At 41.1% G+C, this 19339-nt stretch overlaps 1 protein-coding gene across 1 annotated transcript in view; it reads right to left on the reverse strand.

The window, feature by feature from the left end:
* The window catches only part of WNT2 (Wnt family member 2), a 118036-nt gene that overhangs the window by 96377 nt on the left and 2320 nt on the right, over positions 1 to 19339 (reverse strand). The window lies entirely within an intron of this gene.

Consider the following 19339-nt stretch of genomic DNA (forward strand, 5'->3'; position numbering starts at 1 on the left):
TTTCTTGTAAAGAGCCTTTTCATGTTTTGCACAGAAATAAGGTGGTTTTGAGACCAAAACATTCCTTTTTACTTAAGGTGGTCTCTCCTTTCCATCTAAATGAAGACATTGTCCTCCCTTCCCATGACAAGGAAATTGCCTTAAACTACCTGGATGTGGTCAGGGCTGTCAGTCTACATGACAGCCATGGCCTCTGTTTGCAAATCTGAGACCCTCTTTGTTTTGCCTGGAGGTCAATATAGAGGACATCCTGCTTCCTGAGCCACCATTGCCAGGTGGATCAGACAACTTTTTTTTACCATGGTCTATGTACTTAAGGAAATAAATCCATCATTCACATTTAGAGCTCATTCCACCAGGGCCATTTATGTCACATGGGCTTCTCTCTATCAAGCATCTGTATCTCAGATTTGCAAGACCACCACCTGGTTCTGTTTATGCGTTCGCTATGTTCATCCAGGTGCTTCAGGCATTTACGTGAGTGTTCAAAAGTTCTTTAACCCTTGTTTTTTGTGGATCTGTTGCAGCCATCACATCTAAGGACTGGTTAGCTTAAAAAATAAAATATGATATATATATATATATATATATATATATATATATATTTATTTTCCCTTCTCTGGGTTTACATAGGCTTCAAGTAGATGTAAATGTCAAGATGAAATTTAGGGTTGCATTTAGTGGTTGGTTAGCAGTCAGGATGAGACCATAGGTTACATCTAGGGTTAATGTAAAATTTTAGATTAGGAGTTTAGCTTGGGCACAATTAGACTGCTTGAACCTAATTAGACATATAAAAAGACAGGAACCCACACACGTACAGGTGTAAAGAACATCCATTGCTTTATGATAATGAATCTTTTCTCAGGCTTTGAAAAGCCAATATCTGTTCTGTAAAACAAAGCACACTCAACATTCAGAAAGTGTCCATTTATTTATTTATTATTTCAGGTACTTATATAGCACCATCAGTTTACGCAGCGCTTTACATATACAGTTGTGTTCAAAATAATAGCAGTGTGTTGAAAAAAGTGAATAAAGCTCAAAATCCTTCTAATAGCTTTTATTTCCATACACACAAATGCCTTGGGAACACTACACATTCTATTCCAAATCAAAACATGAAAAAAAATATATCAAATTTGTGTTGTTCCTCTAAACAAATTAAAGAAAAGTGAATATTAGACTTTTCAAAAAAATAGCAGTGTTTGTATTCTTCTTTACAAATTCAAACATTCACTATATAAACTGAAAAATGTTTGAAGATTTTGCTTTCCTTTGAATCACTTAATTAATATTTAGTTGTATAAGCACTGTTTCTGAGAACTGCTGTACATCTGTGTTGCATGGATTCAACCAACTTCTGGCACCTGTGAACAGGTATTTCAGCCCAGGATGATTGGACTACATTCCACAGTTCTATATTTCTTGGTTTTGCCTCAGAAACTGCATTTTTGATGTCACCCCACAAGTTTTCTATTGGATTAAGATCTGGGGATTGGACTGGCCACTCCATAACGTCAATCTTGTTGGCCTGAAACCAAGATGTTGCACGTTTACTGGTGTGTTTGGGGTCGTTGTCTTGTTGGAACACCCATTTCAAGGGCATTTCCTCTTCAGCATAAGGCAGCATGACCTCTTCAAGTATTCTGATGTATTCAAACTGATCCATGATCCCTGGTATGCGATAAATAGGCCCAACACTAGTATGAGAAACTTCCCCATATCATGATGCTTGCGCATCCATGCTTCACTGTCTTCACAGTGTACTGTGGCTTGAATTCAGTGTTTGGGGGTCGTCTGACAAACTGTCTCCAGCCACTAGACCTAAAAAGAACAATCTTACTTTCATCAGTCCACAAAATGTTGTGCCATTTCTCTTTAGGCCAGTCAATGTGCTTTTTGGCAAATTGTAACTTCAGCACGTCTTTTTTTCAACAGTGGGACTTTGCGAGGGCTTCTCGCAGATAGCTTGGCTTCACATAGGCGTCTTCTAATTGTAACAGTACTCACAGGTAACTTTAGACCGTCTTTGATCTTCCTGGAGCCGATTGTTGGCTGAGTCCATGCCATTTTGGCTCTTCTTCTATCCATTCGAATGGTAGTTTTTCGCTTTCTTCCACGTCTTTCAGGTTTTGGTTGCCATTTTAAAGCATTTGCGATCATTTTAGCTGAGCAGCCTATCATTTTCTGCTCTTCTTTATATGTTTTCCCCTCTCCAAATAACAAACATTTTAATCAAGGTATGCTGTTCTTCTGAACAATGTCTGGAACGACCCATTTTCCTCAGAATTTCAGAGAGACATGCACTGTAATCAGCATGTACAACATTTGCTGCCTTCCTTCCTTAAATAAGGGCAATAATTGCCATCTGTTTTTCAAAGAATGAATGACCTCACTAAAAGAACTCCACACTGCTATTATTTTGAACATGCCCCTTTCAATTAGTGATTCAATTACACAGAATCAGCAGGATGCATGTCATGACTGTTGGGTCTGTTGGATTTCTATTACTCTACTACAGTAAATTATAGTAAAGTATTTGCCATGTAGAAATATAATTTCTACCAAAAACAGTGATTGATCAGGTTAGTGATGTCTGACTGCTATTATTTTGAACATAACTGTATATATATATATATATATATATATATATATATATATATATTGTACATTCATATCGGTCCCTAACCCTCAAGGGGCGTACAATCTAAGGTCCCTAACTCACATTCATACATACATGTACTAGGGCCAATTTAGACAGGAGCCAATTCACCTACCAGCATGTCTTTAGAGTGTGGGAGGAAACCAGAGTACCGGGAGGAAACCAGAGTACCAGGAGGAAACCCACACAGGCACAGGGAGAACATGCAAACTCCAGGCAGGTGGTGCCGTGCTTGGGATTCGAACCAACGACCCTAGTACTGCCAAGCGGAGGTGCTAACCATTTAACCACTGTGCTGCCCTGTCCATGTTGCTTTGCGTTGATTTTGATGTTGCCTGCAACATATGGCAGGCCTTGGCAACTTTCAAAGCTTGCCAAGCATTTCAGATCAATGACTGTGCACCCGAAATACATTTTTCTTTTAATGAATTTCCTTTCAAAAAATGTTTAATATGGTGTTCTATTTTAGACAGCACTTTACAATTGAATCATAAATATGTTAATATCAAGTTGCAAAGCACATTTGATCCACAAGTTTTTAACGAACTTACTTTGAATAAACGACTCAGAATTGGCATGCAGCCATTGAACTCAAAACTGTTTGTCATGGGAGACTGACACAGAGTACTGAAGCCAGAGGATCAGAAAGACTGCTTTATTATTGTTTTTCAGGAGGAGATCAACTAAGAAAGCCTATGTATTTATGTTACACCGCATTTCCTTTCAGCATAGCATCAAAGTTTGGATGGGATGATACATGTCTTCATTCAACCAGCAATGTATTGTGGCTCAGATCACACAAGTCATGGATAGGTCCTTCCATCAAATTTCATAGTTGTAATATAGTAGAAATGTTCCTGAAGGTTCTAAATTATTATTATTATTATACAGTATTTATAAAGCGCCAATAGTTTGCTCAGCGCTGTACATTACAATGGGGGACAGAACAATAACAATACAATACAATGCAAAACATGAGGGGATCGAGGGCCCTGCTCTTTCGAGCTTACAATCTAGGAGGGAGGGGATGGTGGCACAGGAGGAGAAAGCTGTGGGGGATGGAGTGGTAGGAAGAGTGGAGGAGGTCAGCAAGTTAGCAGGGGGTGGGGTAGGCTTCCCTGAAGAGGTGGGTTTTCAGGGTGCGCCTAAAGGAGAGGAGAGTAGGTGATAATCTGATGGGTTGGGGCAGGGAGTTCCAGAGGATGGGTGACACCCTGGAGAAGTCCTGGAGGCGGGCATGGGAGGAGGAGACCAGGGAACTAGAGAGAAGGAGGTCTTGTGAGGAGCGGAGTGTGCGTATTGGGTGGTACTTGGATATTAGGTCGGTGATGTAGTTCGGGGCAGTATGGTGGACAGCTTTGTACGTCAGTGTTAGGATTTTGAATTTGATCCGTTGCGCAATCGGAAGCCAGTGGAGGAATTGGCAGAGGGGGGTGGCGTAAACAGAGCAGTTGGAACGGTGAATGAGTCTGGCAGCCATATTCAGGATCGACTAAAGAGGGAATAGCCAGCGGCGAGGCAGGCCAGTAAGGAGGGAGTTGCAGTAATCGAGTCGTGATATGATGAGGGAGTGGATGAGCTGTTTAGTGGTTTCTGGGGTTAGGAATGTGCATATTTTGGCAATGTTGCGGAGGTGGAGTCTGCATGAGTTTGTTAAAGATTGGACTTGGGCGTGGAAGGATAGGTTGGAGTCCAGAATGACACCAAGTACTCTGGCCTGCGGGGCGGGTTTAATGGTGGCGTTGTTCGACATGATGGAGAAGTCAATGGGGGGTGGCGTGCGGGCTTAGGGGGAAGACAAGAAACTTGGTTTTGGAGAGGTTCAGTTTAGGAAGTGGAGCGACATCCAGTCTGATATGTCGCTCAGTAGGTGTGTGATTCAGGCGGAAACTGAGGGGGTGAGGTGGGGGGTTGAGAGATAGATTTGTGTGTCGTCAGCATATAGGTGGGAGTTGAAGCCGTGAGAGTGTATGAGTTGGCCAAGGGAGGAGGTGTAGATGGAGAAGAGAAGGGGCCCGAGGACGGAGCCTTGAGGGACCCCAACAGAGAGGGGGAGTGAGGGGAGGTGGTAGCATTATAGGTAACGCTGAAAGAGCGTTGTGACAGGTAAGATGAGAGCCAGGAGAGAGCAGAATCTCTGAGGCCGAGGAAGTGTAGTTTTTTGAGGAGGAGGGGGTGGTCCACTGTGTCGAAGGCTGCGGAGAGGTCAAGGAGTAGGAGCACTGAATAGTGGCCATTAGCTTTGGCGGTTAACTGGTCATTGGAGAGTTTGAGTAAGGCAGTTTCGGTGGAGTGTAGGGGACGGAAGCCGGACTGTAGGGGATCAAGGAGGTTGTTGTCATTGAGGTGAGAGCTTAGGCGGGTGTAGACTAGGCGCTCGAAGAGTTTGGATGTGAATAGGAGCAGGGAAATGTGTCTGAGGTTGTTCGGGTCATTGGGGTCCAGGGAGGGCTTTTTAAGTATGGGGGTGATGTGTGCATGCTTCAGAGGGGAGGGGAAAGTGCCAGAGGAGAGGGAGAGATTAAAGATGTGGGTGAGAGAGCATAGGATGGAGGTTGTAGGAATTGTGAGGGGATAGGGTCGAGGGGGCAGGTGGTGAGGCGGGCATCAGAGAGGACCTTGGAGACTTCCTCGATGGTAGTAAGGTCAAAGGTGCAGAGTGTTGAGGGGGCTTCAGTATGAGGAATGTGGGGTGGGGTGGGGTGGAAGTAGAGGTCAGAGCAGTGGTGGGGCCGTGGGAGAGGGGTGATGAGGGGGTAGCTGAGTGAGGGGGAACGGGGTTGGAGCGAGTTTGAGCAGTGATGAAGTCCCTGCGGGTTATGTCGAGGGAGAGGGGGGGATGAGCGTGTAGCTGTGTGAGAGGGGATGGGTTTAGAGGGAGTGTGAGTTGCAGCGATGTCCTTGCGAATTGTGTCAATCTTGTTTTTGAAGTGATTGGCAATCTCAAGGGCGGTGAGTGAGGTGCTGGGTGGAGGTGAGGGTGGAGAGAGTAGAGAGTTGACGGTGAAGAAGAGTCGGCGAGGATTGGAGGAGAGGGCCTTGATGAGGGTCAGGTAGTACACTTGTTTGGCTGCGTGGAGGGAGGAGGTGTAGGTGTGGAAGGCAGATTTGTAGCGGGTGAAGGCTTGTTGGGATTTGGTTTTGCGCCAGTCGCTCCAGGGCACGACTGTGTCGTTTGAGGGATTTGGTGTGATCAGTCTGCCAGGGCTGGAGCGGTCGGGGTCTGATGTTGCGTGTGGTTAAAGGCGCTAGTGAGTCAAGGGCTGTTGACAGCGTGTTGTTATAGGCAGTCATAGCCAAGTCGGGGCAGGACAGGGGAAGGATGCTGTCATAGAGTTGATCAGCTGCAGATTGGAGGGGGGCAGGGTTAAGGTTGCGGAGGTTATGGCTGGTAGTAGTGTGACATTTGGAGGGGTAGGCGTTGGAGGACGAGGAGATAGAGAAGGTAATCAGGTTGTGGTCAGAGAGAGGGAAGGGGGTGTTAGTGAGGTTGTGGGGAGCGCAGCGGTTGGAGAAGATGAGATCAAGGATATTACCAGATCATGGTATTGCTAGTCGTAGTCAGTCACATTAAACTGGGTTTAAGTGGCTTGGATAAGCCGCAAAAAAAGTAAGCTGAAATTGCTTGGATAAACTGCAAAAGAGGCCTGGATAAGCTGGAAAACATATTCAACAAAACATATCTAGTTATTATTATTATACAGTATTTATATAGTGGCAAAAAGTTTGCTCAGCGCTGTACAATATAGTGGGGGACAGTACATGAGACAATACAGTAACAAAACAATACACGAGGGGTTCGAGGGCCCTGCTCTTTCGAGCTTACAATCTAGGAGTTTATGACTTACTAGCAATAAAGTAGAAACTAGCAGTGGTTAACTTGAAAATCATCCAGATAAATTTCAGCAACAAAACATCTTGGGTACCTGCTAGCAACTTTGATATTTACTCGTGACCAGTTCATGCAGGATAATCACAACTGTGCCCTCAACACATAAGAAAGGAAAAGATCATCAATAAGAAGCTTTTGCATAGGCTTTCAAATTACAACAGGTTAACTCTGCAACTTCCTTCTCTTCTTCAGGATGTATACTTCATTCTCTGTCTTGAAAAGGCAAATACCACCTTTCTTCCAGTTCATCTTTTGTAGAATTAAAACATCTGCAGTACCTTGCTGCAAATAAACTGTTAGATACCTGGGTGGCATCCATGTTCTCCATTCAAACTGCAATACTTGTAATTCATGATGTGTGTAAAGCATACAGCTAGATTTTCATTCGCAGTAAGCAGCATGTTGTACATATATACAGTATATCATTTCATTAAGAAATGCTGTAAGCTGCACAGGAAATACAAATATTAGTATCAACTGCCACCCCACAACAAATCAAAACTTGGAACAAGAAGGAAAAAGCTAGTCCTTTAAGTAATGCAATAAATATTTTACTTGCCTTAAAACACAATTTCACCTTTAGTACTTCAACAAATGCACCCACCCTCGAGCGCAGCCCACCAAGGAAGACAAGGGGCAGCCAAATCATGACACAACTTTAAAACTTGACTCCAGTTAATAGTGAACTTTAAATAGTGAGTTTGGACCAAGTTGGTTAAAATAAACTATTTCTTTCACTAACACATGCACCCGATGGGAGCGCTGTATAAACTGTATGTAGCTTTAGCTACATACAGTGGGGTGTTCTAGCAGCAGGACATGAATTTCCCATCCTGCTCCCAGAACAAAATAAAATTGGGTTGAACATTGGTCGGCCATTCACAGGAGGATTTGTATTTTATGAATGAATACAGGCTTCCTCTGATTTGCTAAGGTAGAGAATGTGATGTCATCTACCCGAGTCTCCACCTCAGCTATTCAGAGGAAGCCTTGCATTCATTCATAAAATACAAGGCCTCCTGTGAATGAGTGAGCAGCACTTAACCAGGCACAAATTTGTTCTGTGAACAGGATGAAAAGTCTCCGTCCTGCTGCCAGAAGACAGTGCTGTATACTGTATGTAGCTGATTCTACAAGTGTTATTAAGGGAAATCATTTGCTTGGAGCAGTTCGATTCATATGAACTTAAAGTTCATTAAAACCTGGAGTTTGGCTTTAAGAGCTCATTTAAACCTAGCACACATCCATTAATGCAATGTGATTTTGTAGCCCATTCTGTTTGAATGTGTTGACAGCATACCTTAATACCACCAAAAACTGACCTAATTCCCCCCCCTCCCCTTTTTTTTTTTTTAAGCGCACTGTGTGGCATGTGCAACTGTTGTGCGCTGACATGTGGGTGTGTTGCCTCCACTGTAATAGTGTGATGGAGTGTCATTTAAGATGACTGGCACCATAATTCACACATTTCTGTATATTGTGGTACCAGGCAATAAAGATGGATCAAGTACAGTAGGAAAAACTGACCTAATAGGGTAGACTATGCAGAATAATATACCACTTTCATGCATTTATTGTTCAGTTAAATAATTAAATTGCTAGCACTACAACCCAATTGCAGGTATAAAATGGGCTAGAGCACTCTTCACTCACCGTGCCTGACAAACGGTCTCCAATCAAGTTCTGGTTTCAGCCCACCAGGGCCTTCATCATAGTAATTATGATTAAGACCCTGGTGGGCTGAAATATGTCAGTTGGCTCCATTTTGGAAAGCATGTACTCCTTTGGATTAAAGATTGATTTTATTAATACACACCTTGCTGCCAACTTCACCTTACTGTTGAGGACATTTATTGTTCAGTACCTACGTTTCATATGATCACAGACTAAACTAATTTGTAATTTGTCAATAAAAAAAAAGCTGTATAACTCTATGGAAAGGACTGTGGGAGGTAATTTTCTGTACTGCTCTTTCCCAGATACAGCTCTCTGTGGTACCGTTAGATCAGTGCATTATTTCTACTTTCAGTGTGTGCTATTCTCTTTAATGCTTTATTCACATGGGTGTACCTATCCATACTCCTGTGCGAAGGGGCCATCTTCACCCGCATTGGATGAAGTGTTCTGTGCAGATTCGTGCAGGCAGCCTGTTCAAATCGATGACATGCGGCCAGCTGCATGGATCTCTCTGCACATCCTGTAGTGTACATATCTGAGGATCTGGTGCATTGATCAGGACACAGACAGACTGTGTCTGATCTATGCATTGAACCAGCACAGATGCACAATCTGGCATGCATATGGATATATGTGCTTGTCTGTGCAGCCAGCTGCCTGTCACTGATTTGAACAGGCTGCCTGCATGAGTCTGCATAGAACATATGTGCATCCCATGCAGGTGAACACAGCCCTTTGCATGTGTATACATATGTGTGTGAATGAGCCCTAAATGGAACTAGTGATGGATGCTTATAAGGATATCAGTTGAAATGACTTATTTTCTTCAAGTAGCATGGCCAATTCATGCAGTTTTCCTTCTATTTTCCAATGCTCAAAATACTTTGGGGGGAATTCAATAAAGTATCTGGAACCCAGCTACTTTTCTGGCAGTATGGTCCATTTAAATGTCCCATGCTGTATTCAGGAAAGCATTGAAACATTTTCATTAACAGTTCTGACACATGATAGATTCATGTAGTTCTTATTTGCATCAGTTCTGCAATGTATGGTTATTGCTGTGATAAATTTAAAAAAAAAAAAAAAAAAATTACCATAAGTTCTTAGCTAATGAAACTGGAGGTAATTAGGACCAGCTCAAAGTTGACGTACAGACAGGCCAGAGTTATTGGGGTTGTGTCTTTAACTTGATTAGCCACTTTCCGACCTTGCACTATAGCTTTACTGCTACAGTGTGGGCCAGCTGTACAGAATCCCATATACTTATTTTCCGGATAGGGGGCGCATGCTCACCCACCTGGCTGCTCTGATATTGGCTTTTATACTTGCTAATCACCAGGTCCCAGCCAGTGATTCATGGCCGGGACCTGCCAATCGGTGGAGCCAGTGACAGGAGACAGATCTGTGTATGTAAACAACACAGATCTCTCTTCTGTTAGCGGGAATATGACGTTTTTTGTCTTCTTGCAAAGCAGGGAATAAAATCCAGCACATCCCCTAGTAAAACAGCACACAGTACACATTAATAACACTCTGTAGGTACACAGTTAACCCTTTGATCCCCCTAGATGTTAACCCTTTCCTTCCCAGAGTAATTAGAACAGTGACAGTGCTTTTTATTAGCACTGATCACTGTATTAGAGCTGATTCACACAAGTGCGGTGCGGACTGAAGCTCAGGTTTCACAGCTAATTGATACAGTAGTTGTTCAGCAGTTTATATCTGGTTTACATCAGGTCCAGGACAGGATTAGGTCAGGATTTTATCAGATGAGATCAGACGCATTCAGGGCATGAATGCGTCCGATCTCGTCAGGTCAGAATTTTATCCTGTTCACACATGTGTGGTTTAGAAATTGTTATTTTATAAGTCAATAACCTGTAATCCACACCTGAACCTGATGCCACTGCTCAGAAATCATACAGGACTTTTCCAAACTGCACAGAATCCATACAGTCAGTGCACCGGACATATGTGAACAGGGAATGTTATTTCACATGTCATGCGGATTGGATGTGGTTCAAATTCACACTTACTGTCACAGGAGATGTCAGTGTCAGAGTCAGTTAGTGTCAGATTGTCACCGCACTCCCAATCACAGTGGGATCACAGTCCCGCTATAAGTCGCTGACCCCTCAATTATTAGTATAACAAAAAAAAATATACTTTTTATTATTTTTTTATTGAAAATGTTTTATAAAAAAAAGTAACAAATACAGTTTGTTTCAAAAATTTTCAGTCTTTTTAACTTACAGTGCAAAAAATAAAAAACCCAGCGGTGATCAGATCAAATACCAGCAAAAGAAAGCTCTATTTGTATGAAAAAAATTATATAAATTTAATTTGTCTAAAGTGTTGCATGACTGCGCAATTGTCAAAGTAGTGCAGCGCTATATAGCAAAATAAAATGGTTGGTCATGAAGGGGGGTAAATCTTCTGGAGGGGAAGTGGTTAATGTGTTTTGTTTTTTTTTTACTTCCTTGGTCGCTAGGACACAGGCTGCCAGCATCAGTGGGAGGAGTCCGATCGAGGTGCTGCATAATTAGTTCCCCATCAGGTCTATCTTCCCCATGATTGACAGCAGAAAATTAGTGGATTTCATAGCTGCTGTTTGTCTGGATAGCAGCTATATAATCTGCTCACTGTCAATCAAAAGCAAGGCAGACTTGATCTCTCAGAGTTCCCCATCAGGCTCTGTCCACCCCACAACAAACTTCTTGACCACGATCCTGTCTGCTCTTTTGATAAGCACAGTGGCTGGGCAAGGTGCTCAGTGTTACTGAGCTGCACTTAGTAAGATGTGACCAGTGTGGACATTCCAGTTTCAGTGCTGGCCTCCATGTAGCAGATCCATGCACCTGTTATATTCTGACAGGTACATGAATCTGTTGCAAGCACCAACAGCTGTGGTTCAGAGGACTGGCAGAATTCTTTATGAATTCCAGGGTTTCTTCCAAATACATTTTTTTAAAGTGTTCCATTCTGTTTATATTTCTAAACATTACATTAAAAAAAAAAAAAATGAAAAGACAGACTTGGGTTTTGAATTAAAAAAACTACATTTTTTTTTGCAATCTTGATCCTTCTTACTCAGAAGTTTTAGTTCAACTTTTAGCACAACTAATGATGAAATTATTAAAGATTTTTTTAAAAAATGGCGTGAAGGGTCAGTTTTACAATTTGTTCATTTACTATGCTAAAAGTAATTTGCAATGCTTTAAAAAGTTTCTAATGTGTTTTACTGTGCTTGAGATGTGATGATTCTGCAAAGATTTTGAAAAATAATAATACTTTAAAACTCAGCATATATTTAGGCAAGCACTAAAATGTTTCATTTTCCAGTAATAGCCACAAAAATATTCTTACTTTGTGTTAATTACATAGTGGAGTCCAGAACAGAAAGAGAAACGGTTATGCATTGCATTTTATGGTTCGTCCTTAAATATATTTTTTGTTCATATTCAAATCTACAATTTCCCAGCCAACAACCCTGAACAAGTACTCTGCAGGGTATCAAATTCTCAGTAATGTTATCTTTCACTGCTGTAGCCAACAGTAACGTACAACATACAACAGCAAAAAAAATAAAAAATAAAATGACACTATTGAAAAGAGATAATCCATGCTTCAAAAAAATAAGGAGGAGTGCATGGTATGTATGCTCATAAGTGCAGCTTTCTTGATTATTAGTTGCAACCTGGCACCCTGTTGCTATAAGACTGCATCCAAGTTATGTGTTCACTTGCTGAGAAACTTTGTTGATTCACATGTGGCACACCAATAAGGTCCATTTTACTCGTTCTTCAAGAAACCATAGTGTCAGTGGATAACAGGTCAAATTCTGCTACAAGGGTGTAGCACTACCCCGTAGGAGCCGCTAGGATTTAGCTGGTTCCTTCCCAATGTTAGTGCAGAGGCAGCCATACACACAGCAACAGTTAACTAACTCAATAAGTATAATGGATTTTTTTTAAAATTTATTGCTCAAGAACTTCACTGGGGAGGATAGTCTGGTATGGGATACTCCAAAACAACTGGGCTCAAATTTACAGAGGACTCTTATTCTATAAAGCTGCAACGCAGTCTCTCACTCCCAGCTGTGGACCAAAAGAATATTAGACACTGAATTAGCAGGGGCACCTCTCCTCTAGTTAGTAGCAACAAAGTCTTTCACTCCCAACTGTGGACCAGGACAATGTTAGTCAACATAAGTAGAACATGAGACTAGGCTGGGACAGTCTAGGTTCCTTGCAGCTGAAGTCCACAAGGTAGGATATCACACTAGACAACTGGATCAGTTTTAACATCCACAGCTGAGGACCGTTGATAAACTTCTGCTCAGGAGATTGGTCTCTATTCACGAATCCCAGTAGAAACAAGGCCATTGTTTGATCCATGGGGAGGGAGTAGTCCAGCAGCCAGACAGGAAGGCCTCAAGCTTTAGCAGCCCACTGAAGCACATGGACCTCCTTCGTCCAGGGGAAGAACAGATCTCTCTGGGCTCCAGCCTGTTTACCTGCCTCCCACCCACCATATGGGCACACCTCCCCAGGGATTGGCAAGGTTGAGATAAGAGTCCAGGCTGGGCATTTGAATTTTCTGATCTGAGTTCTGGAGTGTTTTCAGCAGACTGAGGGAGAATCAATCAAATGCTCAGACTGGGAAGCCAGAGCAGACCAGGGCAGCAGACTGCAGCTCCTCTGATCAAAGAACCAGCCATACTAAATTTACAGAACATTCCTAGCCTAGGAGGGTGCTACACAGGCAATCTAAAATTGATTGACCTGGACTGGCACACAGAGAAGTAGGCCACCTCGGTACTTATCAGGCAGTAAGGTCCTTGATGACAAAGAGAACTTTTGAGAGCATGATCACAGCTATGAATGGTGTAGTGTAATTCCAAAGAGGTAAACGGTGATTTCTGGGGGAGGCTGATATTTATTTTCAGACATCCAATGCTTCTTATGAAAAATTTGGGCAGACAATAATTCTCACAAGCTAAAAGGTTCAACATTCTTGAAGGCATCTGCACAGTCCGTCTATTAAATGATATACTAGGATAGTGTGTATTTTTTTACTACAAAAGAGATGCATGCTTGCATGAAAAGTATTTTTGGCCCAATAAGGTTATTGTAAATCACCAGTCCCTTCAAGAAACAAGCATTCCAGAAAATGTGGGGTCAGGCCAAAAAATAAAGTAAAAGAACAGTTAAAGCTGAACTGAAAGCAGATATAAAAGACACAAATTAATCAAGTAACACTCTCCAGCTAAACTGCAGCCAGGGGCGGACTGACCATTTGAGCACTTGGGCACTGCCCGAGGGCCCGGGGTCAGTAGGGGGCCCCATGAAATGCCCCTGGTACCTTTTTTATAGACTTTGAGTGTGGGCAAGGACACAGGGGCCACATGATCCCCTATTGCCCGGGGGCCCCATGAGTTGTCAGTCCGCCCCTGACTGCAGCCTTACCTTCAGTCTTGCACAGTTGTACAGGCATCTGCATTGAAATTGCATATTCTGATTTCACTGTACACTGTGAACTTTACACATTAGAAGCTGCAGTAAATTTCCTGGCTGGAAGACACCCAGCATCAGCTAGCCCTTTCCTTCCAAGCCAAATGTCATTAACATGTTGATGATGGAGAGGAAGCAACTAGGGAGAACAAAATATAAGCAGATTAACCACTTGAGTTGAGACTTGGGAAAAGATGCGTTTTAAACACACTCCTGGCTTAAATACCAGCCAGTAGTGTGTGTAAACCTATAAAGCAGATTGTTGGATGCCCCATGACTTCCAGAAATGCTGCAATGTGCCAATCTGACCCCCCCAATCCAATAGCCCATAGGGAGCTATTGCTCTCCTATGCGAAAGCAATAAAATTATGTTTAAAAAAAAAAAAACATTTCAAGAGACGCATAAAAAAATACAACAAAAACTTTTTTAGCCCACCCCTCCAAACATACATACATGCATATCACGACACACCAGAGTGAGATCAATAATTCTAAAAAAAAGCTCCTGGGTATCTCTAAACTGATGACCCTCGGGGCCTTTAAAGCATTACAGAAAATATAGCATATTGAATTTTTTGGCCATTTCAATGGTGCACACAAAACATGACATGTTGTTAGGTATCTATTTACTTGGCGCAACTTCACATTTTATATTTTACAAAAAATTATGTTGGTAATTTATTGCATTTTTTTTATGTGCTTTAAAATTGTCATAAGGGTATTTTTTTTCCTAAACTTTGGGTTTCATAAACTGTTGTGCTAATATCCTGTAACATAAAAAATTGGAACTACTTCTACTTTATACTCTATTCTGCTTTCAAAAATTATAAAATGTTTGGGGGATTTAAGTAATATATAGGCCTAAAATGATTTTTAAAATTTGTAAACAAAAAACTAAATGTAAAAAATGCCTCCAGGACTCAAGTGGTTAAAGTTCAGTTTTAGGCCCTGTTCATACAGGGCACAGTAAAAAAAAGTACGCTCATGGAGGGCCGTGTTTACTCTCATGGGGATGCACAGGTGTTCCGTGCATTCCTGTGCAGGCCGTCCCATTGATGACAATTAGGATGCAGCAGCTGCATGGACACAATTGCTGCTCCCAATTTGACATCTGTGTGGGTGTGTCCCCCCAAATGCACTCTGCGTGAAATAAAGGACAAGCACCTGCACCCACAGGGATGTCAGACTGGCACCACAGCATATTGCTATGGAGGGGACCTTATGCCTTAAGACCATGCTGCATAGCAAACTAGTGTAATAGAATTATACACATTTTTTAAACTGACTTTCACTGTACCGTACGTTCATTTTTCATGTAAAAAATATTTGTTTTTACTAGGATTAGTTTAAAACAATTCCACACAAACAGTTAATCATAAAAGGCCACTGGAACATCACATATATCAACTTGCAACCTCCCTATGTAATACCCCTGAGCCTACTGATCAGCTATACCAGTGTATTGTTTTTGTATTGCTCTATGGAACCAAACAAGCATATGTACAATTCTTTCCACTACATATGAGTAAAGAAGTCCTGTAAGAGTGCTGCTTCATCAGATGAACATTGTAGATATTTACAAATGATAAAATGTAAGTGTGTCAACATCAAAAGTTTCTCATATACTATATTAACAATTTATCTACTATAAGGGTAAATTTACACTTGCAGTTGAGGCTGAGACAGCCGTATGGGGTTGTATATTTGCTGTGACCATGATGCTTTGCTTTGTGGCATGGCAAGACTTATTTTCCCTGCTGCATTCTACAGGCAGTACCTCCCGCTAAGAGGGACCCCTTCAAGTGAATGAGGTCTCTCTGCAACCGCATGCAATGTGATGTGGGCTTTTGAAGGTTAAACCAGGCAGTGAGGAGGCAACATACTGCCTCCTCACTGGCTGTCAAATGCCCTCTAAAAAGCAATCCACAATGGATCGTTCTTCAGAGGCAATGCTTATGTGAACGAGATCTTATACATACACTGGTCAGTTAGTAAGCATCTGCATCACGGAAAGGTCCCCACAGCATCTAATAGTGGATTTGAAGCATGTATGTTTCCATACAACAAAATTAAAACAATGCATTGAAATAGATAATCACTAGGAGCAGGGATATTACATAGGAAGGTTGCAAGTCAAGATAAGCAATATCCCATTGACTTTTTACAATTAACTGTTTATGTACAGAAAGGTTTTAAAATGATCCTAATAAAAAGTGCTTTTTGTATGAAAAATGAGAGTGTGGTACTGTAAAAATCCATTTAAAAAATCTTGTGGGTAGTTGTTAAATATTTGTGGATGCGGTACCCTGTCAGCCAGAAATTTTCCTTTCAATATTATTGTAATAGAATATGCATGAACAAGAGACATTGTAGAAAGCAAATTGCTACTATATATATTTATCTTCATTTATAGTCAAATAATAAATGAATCTTAGACATCTTCTGTATGCAGAATTATTCATTATGATGCAAAATAAATCATCCTTTCGATTCATTACAACTGGTCGTATGCATGAAAGCATCAGAATGATGTTCTGTGTTGCCTAGGAACCACATAGCTCTCTAACTGTTAATTGTATAACAGGCTCTAAAAACACAGATGCTATTGGCTGCATATTTTTTTCTTTTAGGCAGATATAAAATACACAACATAAAACAGCTTTTCATGAAATACTGTATTATTAAATGATTCTTTTTAAAATGCAATCAGCATACAAATCTGAATTTGACTTAGTATCACCCTTTTGCAGTCTCCTGCACAGTAGAGCTCGAAAGCAAGAGAAACAAAGAGGAGCAAAATGAGCAAAGCCACTTCATGTGCTGATGTGGGGCATGCTGACAGTAGAAGAAATTAGAGAGGCACAGCACTGTGCTGCCGCTGCTTCTTCATTGACCAGTCACAGGCTTGGAGCGGGTTCATGATAGACTGGGCTTAGAGGAAGTGAGCTAAATGATTGCTGGCTGCAATTTAATCTGGAAGATTGAAAAGGGAAAAAGAAGTACTTTGCTGGGCAGCTCTGGATTGAGGGCGGTCATTGCAGCCAAGCTGCTTAATTTTTTTATTGCTTTAAAATTTTTTTTTATTGTTTTAAAGATATGTGATATTACAGTTTATATATGACACAATGATCTTTAAGAGTGCATTTCCAACCAAATGATGTAAACGTGCTTTTCTGATGTCTACATGCCAAATTTCATTTCAGTAACAATCCAGGGAAAAAAAAAATTGGACATACTATGCACAAAAAAATGACCTCCAATGATTTTTTCTTATGTGAGGATAGCTGCTGCATTAGGTACTACTCATAAGGCCTGTCCACACCAGCAGCTGAACTAGAATGTGTGCAGAAGGATTGGTGGCATCCACATTGAGTTTAAAAAAAAAGTACTGCATGCAGGGCTGCTGTTAGAAATCACAGGGCCCCATACAGCCTGACAGACCCCCCCCCCCCCCCTCAACAAAAAAACAAAATTTTACTTCCACTAAAAATGCACTAATCATTATTAGGGGACACATAGACAACACAACTTACACAATTACTGCTACATCTAAAATATAAAACTGTGTTAAGTTAATAAGTAAAGCTATATGTGTGAAGTATTGGGGTTCATTTACATGGGTGCTGTGGCCTGTACAGTATGAATCAGATTTTTTTTTATATGGTTGGAGCTGTGTGCAGGCAATATATTTTGCGCTATGTGAACATGGTGGCTGTATGTACACAAATCCAGATCCTCATTTCATAGGCTTGCAGGTGCTAGTGTATGGCCCCAAACACAGGGTGCATTTGGGGCCACTCACCCACACACCTGTCAAATTAGGACCTGTGGCTGTGTTCATATAGTAGCTGCCTCCCTATACAGGGAGAGGTGGCTCCAGCCACACAAAGAAGCTGCTCATTGACACTGTATGGGCCACAGAACCCATGTGAATGAGCCCTTAATTTTTTTTCATCCCCAACACTAATGTAAGTGCTGAGCTTCCGACAGTTCTCTCTCACTCACGCTCACTCTCCATCACCTCTTTCCTTGTCCATTCACAAAACTACTTGAATTCTTTTCACAGGCGAATGCAAGACATTCTGTGAATGGACAAGGGGAAAGAGGGACAGAAGAATGTCAGGCTCTTGCCTTATCCACAGGTTTTTAGTTATCTAGTGAGTTATAACTTATCCAGGTCTTTTCAATCTGCTCCTGTTTCTTGTCAAGCATTCAAGTGAGTATACCATTATCCTACTTAGTTTACTTTTCACAAACCTCATGGCTATTGAGAGTTTTGCAATTGCTATCTTGTTAGCTACATGTTATAGTCTGTCTAGTGTTTAGGGATCTGTTTAATGAATTTACTCATTATGGCCCTTACTGTTGATTTGGTTAATTTATGAGATTTTATGTCTGTATCCGGAATTTGCCAAACACACCAAATGTGGTACATAGTATCCAGCTATTCAGAGCATCTAAAGCGCATAGGTGTAATTTTAGCAAATTCTAAATGTGTCATGCATTTATAACTGGCTTAGACTAGAGAGGTGTTAACAGATACTTCTGATAAATTGCATACTACCACTTTCCATACCGGAGTGTCCCAAGATTTGCTCCCAGTTTAACATGTTTGGCAGCTTTGGGGTAAATGACACAAGAATCTTGCATAGCATTGAATTTCTAGTCTTTAACAAGTCAATTCAAATGGTGTCATATCATGAGAGTGTTTTATTTGTTTGGATAAAGATTGTAAGAAGGGGGATATTTGTGAACACCTCAACATCTCAGAGTAAGCTAAAACAGATTAATAAAATAGTCTTGGCTTTGGCTCCCCTCACTTGTGGGAGCTTCTAATATTTATTATTTTGGCTGGAGTTCTGATTTAGGACACACAATAGCGAGACTAAGAATCTAGATTTTAAAATGTACAAAAATGTATATGTTCACTTTATGTTACTCTAAAAAAAATCAGGTAATTGCCACAACAGCAAACTACTTAGAGCTACTGACATTTACTTTATGTGGCATTCAACACAATGCAAATGAAAGTATGAAGAAAGACAGGTACACATAACATACTCAACTAGTGAGCGATCACCTTACACTAATGTATAAACTAACTCAAACAAATAAAGTTGTTCACAATGACAAGAACATCAGAAACCAAAAAACTACATGTAAAAGTCTGATTAAAGTCTGATGAAAACTTTAGCATGAACAAGCATTGCATGTATCCAGAAGCATATTATTAAAGAAGAGTCTTAAAAAGGGAGATTACATCATCTGTGCCCAGATGTTCCTGATTAGAAAACACACTGCAAAGGCACCTTAAAAGGCTTCTCACAAATTTATCTTTAAACCCTTTAGGACATTACCCCACCCTTACAGTTCCAATTTTTTTTAGTGTATGTGACTAGTTTATAGTTAAATATACAGTCAAAAAGGCCAAAATTTTAGGCAGCCTTTAGAGCTAACAAAGCTGGTAATTCAGCTATGGATGGAGTTTCTTGGGGACTCTAGTCAAAATATCAGCTTGCCTAAATCCCCTGATCCCTACAGTCTCATACCCCTGGTTAAAAATGCAGCAGATAGAGTGAGACCACCTTATTG

The sequence above is a fragment of the Staurois parvus genome, unplaced genomic scaffold (genome assembly GCF_062004578.1).
Source record: "Staurois parvus isolate SC_StPar_1 unplaced genomic scaffold, SC_StPar_1.0 ptg000120l, whole genome shotgun sequence".
NCBI classification, from domain to species: domain Eukaryota; kingdom Metazoa; phylum Chordata; class Amphibia; order Anura; family Ranidae; genus Staurois; species Staurois parvus.